The sequence below is a fragment of the Capricornis sumatraensis genome, chromosome 15, assembly GCF_032405125.1.
Source record: "Capricornis sumatraensis isolate serow.1 chromosome 15, serow.2, whole genome shotgun sequence".
Taxonomy (NCBI): Eukaryota; Metazoa; Chordata; class Mammalia; order Artiodactyla; family Bovidae; genus Capricornis; species Capricornis sumatraensis.
Window position 1 is genome coordinate 72,376,822 of NC_091083.1, and position 5,460 is coordinate 72,382,281.

Consider the following 5,460-nt stretch of genomic DNA (forward strand, 5'->3'; position numbering starts at 1 on the left):
CCTCTGAAGTTTCCATCATGGCTGAATCACTCTGCCTGCCTCTGTATGTGTGTATAGGTATATATGAGTATGCAGTTTATGCAAATAAATGTGTACATGCAGTTATAATGACCTGTGATTCTCCTTCTTGGCCAAAGATAATTGTCACAATCTTAACACTATGCAAGTGAAAAGAGCTGGGAACACTTTGGTATAGGGAAAAAAAAAAGGGAGAAAATACTGGAAACTGTCTTCATGCTTGTGTCTAGGGTAGAATTTCCCACATTTTCTCAGTTGACGATACACTTGGTGTCTTAGTAATATTTCTTTAACTTGTATTTATTTATTCACTTTTCACTATACCGGGTCTTCATTGCTGCTGGAGGGCTTTCTCTAGTTGTGGAGAGTGGGGGCGACTCTCCAGTTGTGGTGCATAGACTTCTCATTGTGGTGGCTTCTCTTGCTGTGGAGCGTGGGCTCTAGAGCACAGTGCTCAGCAGTCATGTTTCATAGGCTTAGGTGCCTCATGGCACGTGAAATCTTCTGGAACCAGCTATTGAGCTCATGTACCCTGCATTGGCAGGGCAAGTCTTAACCACTGGACCACCAGGGAAGTCCCTCAGTAATAATTTCACCACAACCCTAGGCCACAGGAAAAACCTGCTCCCTTTACTAAATAGTTAGATCCAAACAGCTTAATAAGTAGTTATGTTCTAACGACTTAGCAGCCACTGGGGAAAAACATAATTTACGTAGATTAAAGGAAGTGCCAAATCACCTCCATTATCTGCAGTCTCAATCACCCCACCTTTGTTCTGCCCCTCCTCCCTACCTCAGGCGCCCCTTGCCCCTGCCCAGTCTGCTCCTGACACACAGCTCCCATCTCCGTGACGCAGCTCGAGCGCTACCAGCCTCTCTCACCCCTCGCCCATGCTGCTGGGACACTGGGTGACATCTTCCTCCTGGCTTCTGAGAGCCTCTGCCCTTAACACACAGCCTCACAGTTACTCACTGGTGATAGACTGCGTACCTTCAAGTGAGGGAACATGTTTAATTCATGGCCCTCTCCTCAGCTCCTAACAAGGGTCTGCCACCTTAAAGGTGCTTGGCACATGTTTATTCATCAAATGAATGACTGACGCTACCAAACTCACCACACAACTTTGAAGTGACAATGTTGTGTGCACTCTAGGTGCTAGCAGACATTTAACTGCACAGCTATCTATATGCACGCACATCTCCATGTATACTGGCATTTGTATTAGACATATGCACATTGACATATCCCAGCCGCCTGACTTGATTGTGAGTCCTCTTCCTGGACAAAATCCAGAGAGGCTAAATGACATGCTTGAAGTCACATAGCTAGTAGGTGGCAGAATGAGAATTCAAACTCTGGCAAATTAGCTCTGGGTTCTTAGCTGATAGATTCTCCTGCTTCTCATTTCTCCTGGCTGAAGGTCTTTCTTAGGAGTGTGTCTACAACCAAGAAGTCCTTCCCAAAGCAAGTGAAGTGAACCACTGGAACCTTGTCCTCTAACCTCTGCTCTACTGCCCAATTCTCCCTGAGAGACTCGCCAGCATAAAATCTATAAATTCAATACGGTCAGCAAATGGGCAAGTAGAGCCCTAACCTGCACCAGGCATGGGGTTCTGATCTCAGCAGAACACAGCCCCTACCGTCACTGAGAAGTGAAAACAGAGGCACCGCAGGCATCAGGAGGACAATACACAGCGTGTTCTAGGAGGATGGAGTAAGACAGAGCAATTCATGCTGCTAGCTCATATCCAGGTCGTTAAGAATCTGACTGCTGATGCAGGGATCACGGTTTGATCCCAGGTCCAGGAAGATTACACATGTCACGGAGCAGCTAAGCGCGTGCCACAGCTATAGAGCCTGTGGAGCCTGCGCTCTGTAACAGGGAAAGCTACTGCAATGGGAAGCCCTCACACCGCATCTAGAGATTAGTCCCAGCTCACCACAACTACAGAAAGCCTGAGTGCAGCACGGAAGACCCAGCCTAGCCAAAAATAAAAAGAAAGAAAATCACAGAAGGCCCCAGAGGAGGACATCAGGCTTCCAGAAAGCAGGGTTCCTATTCCAACCAGTCGGACTGAATTCATTCCAAAATGATTAGTCGAATTCTGAGTAAGGCTCGTACATTTGAGGCAGGGCCACCCTGCCCCACAACAAGGAGACAGGGGAGCCCACCCATCCCTGCCAAAGCCTTGAGTTAGCTGTTCCCCAGCACTGTGCCTTGGTTCCCTCCTCAGCAGATGCTCCGTGGAGCAGGCTGGACTACTTATACTATCTCTGGCTCTAAAACTTATGCCCATCCGTTATGAGCATCCAAATACGTGATAAAATATTTATTGTGGTTCTCCAAAAATAAGGGGAAAGGGTAGAATTTAAAGTAGTTGCATTTGTTAATATTTTAATTTGTGGCAAAAGAACCTGGAAGCCCAGGGAAGAGGCCAATGGCCACAGAACCCACAGGAATTAGTCTTTCACCTCTGTCCCATCACTCTTCTTGAGTAGCAGAGCAAGAAGGCTCAGATTCCCTGCTGCCCCCGTACTCTGACACTCGCCCCTCTAATGAGCAGTGCTTAATATCACTGGGCATCTTCTCATAAGGCCACAATTGTGCTAGACCCTTCTCAAGTACATTACCGTATTTACCTTAACAACACTATGAAGAAAGGGTTATCATCCTATCACAGGTGAGAAAATAGACTCAGAGAAGAGAAGTCATTTTCCTAAAGTCACACAGCAAAAGCCAGCTGAGAATCCAGATCCATGTTATTTCACATTTAGTGTTCCTTCCACTATATACACAGATGGCTTTTATAGTAGATAGTAGAGCAGGGAATGCAAAGAGAAATGAGCCGATAATAAGGATATGTTGTTCTAAAGACAAAGCCCAGGGAATCCCAAGACTGTGTTTCCTCGAAGCTTTCACAGTCTTTCTCAATGATCTCATCATTTCCATCTCTCTTCTGCTTCCCATGGGGTCTGTTTCAGCCTAATCCAGGTTTCTCGCCACGGTTACCAGATGGCCACCTGTTGTTACTACCAAAGATCCATGCTTTCTTGAATTTTACAAAGAGCCATGGAGAGAAATTGCTACTAGAAGCTCTCTGACAAGAATGAGGAAGTATAATTCCAGAAACTCCTAGAAAATGTCTCCTCTCATCTCATGAATCCAAATGGTACCATGAGCCCACCCCTGAACCAATCACCATAGCCAGGAAATGTGGCTTTGCTAATTAAACATCCCTGAACCATATATCGGATTCAACCTTTTCCCCACAAAGCCTATGGGTTTGAATGGAAGAGGTGTTGCTATCCGGATAAAAATTGGAATTTTTATAAAAATGCATGTCAGGGAGATAAACACAACTTCCAATGCAATAATAATAACAATAACGCCAGCAGAGATTTACTGACCCCGTCTATGCATGAGAGTTCTCTAAGAGCTGGTGACCACTAGCATGGAAACATCAATGCTCACTTTGTGACCCACCAGAAATATACCCAGAGAAGACTGAATCTAGTCCTTCTGCTTGACTGCAGCTGAACCAAAATCCCAGCCAGGTTCAGCTGAATCTCTGCCACCTTGTCCCCCTTCTCTGAGCACCCTTCTTTCGCTGCTTTGTTTGCTTAAAGAGTGAGTCAGACATAATTACTAAATTTAGGCAAGATCCTAAAAGGACCTCAAAGGTCTTTTTACTCAAAGAAAGTATTTTTTTTCTAGTGAGCCTCACTGACCCCGTTCTGACCTTGGAGATCAATCAGTTTTTCATAAGAAAATTTGCCAGAGCCTCTGACCTCTGCTGTTGAAGACAGTCCCATTAAAGTCATTACCTCCTTCAGCCATAACGGGACTGGCTGTAAGGACTCTATACTCTGACACTGAAGGCAGGAAAGCTGGGCTGGGGGCGGGGAATGGAAATCAACTCTCCCACCTGAGCCAGAGTGGCCTCCTTGGTTCAGAAGCATCCTTCCATCACTAGAATTTTCAATGGTGCACCAGCTGGTAATACGGATTATCCTGGGGCTTCCTCTCCATCTCTGCCTCCCTGCCCTTGGCTGACTCTTCTCCATCCTTCAGTACTCACCCTGGTTTTCTCTTCCTTTGAGAAGTCTTCCTGGCTTTTCCCTCAGCTTTACAGATTGTGTTGTTTCTCAGTCGCTCAGTCATGGCCAACTCTTTGCAACCCCATGGGCTGCAGCATACCAGGCTTCTCTGTCCTACACTATCTCCCTGAGTTTGCTCAAACTCATGTCCATTGAGTCAGTGATACCATCCAACCATCTTATTCTCTGTCACCCCCTTCTCCTCCTGACCTCATTGTGTAGGTTCCACTTTTGACCTCTGACCACCCATAACACTCTTCTCTCCACCATACTTTTAATATGTGTTAGCAAAATAGCTTGATTCCTTGTCTATGACCCTCCCCGCCCCCACCACCACCACTTGACTGTTGGTTCCTTAAGAGTAGGAATGTGCTGGGCTCAGTCACTCAGTAGTGTCTGACTCTGCTGCCCTATGGAGTGTAACCCACCAGGCTCCTCTGTCCATGGAATTTTCCAGGCAAGAATACTGGAGTGGGCTGCTATTTCCTACTCCAAGAAATCTTCCCCAGTCAGATATTTAACCCGTGTCTCTTGCATTTCCTGCATTGGCAGGTAGATTCTTTACCACTAGCACCACCTGGAAAGCCCAAGAGTATAAATGCAGTCTATTTTATTTTCAACTATATCCTTAACCTCTTAGTACAGTGCCTGGCACACATTCAAGGCTCAATAATTATTGTAAAAGGAAGGCAAAGAAGGAGAGGAGTAGATAGACAAAAATCCAGAGGAAAAATTACTTGATTTGCAGAGATTTCCCTGGTGGTCCAGTGGTGAAGACTACATCTTCCAATGCAGGGAGTACGGGTCAGAGCTAAGACTGTAGCTCATGCCTCGAAGCCAAACAAACAAACAAACAAAAAATGAAAAAACAAAACATAAACAACAGGATATTGTGACATATTCAATAAAGACTTTAGAAATGGTCCACATCAAAAAAAAAAAAATCTGAAAAGAAAATGACTTGATTTTCTTCTCAGAGTTCCACATCATAGAGTCTCAGCATCATAAAGTCTTCTTGACTTGAGCTTAGAACTGTCTCTTTTCTAACCCTTCAAACCTTGACAGTGATGAGATATTATCTCTTCCTGCCTTCTCCAGCCCCAGAATCTGGGGGCTCAAGGGCATGTCTGGCAGACGAAGCTTGCAGGGAATGGTGCAATATCAAAATTTGACTGGGAAAACCAGACGTTCTACTTTTCTAGGTGTGGAGTGCAGGTGAGGAGTTGCCTGACATCCTTCACTCTTAGGGAGTTTCTTTCTCTACCTTTCCCACAGGGTGAGGCATTCAGCGGAGAAAATTATTTCATGCCAAACTCAATTGGAGAAATACCAGCTTAAACAGA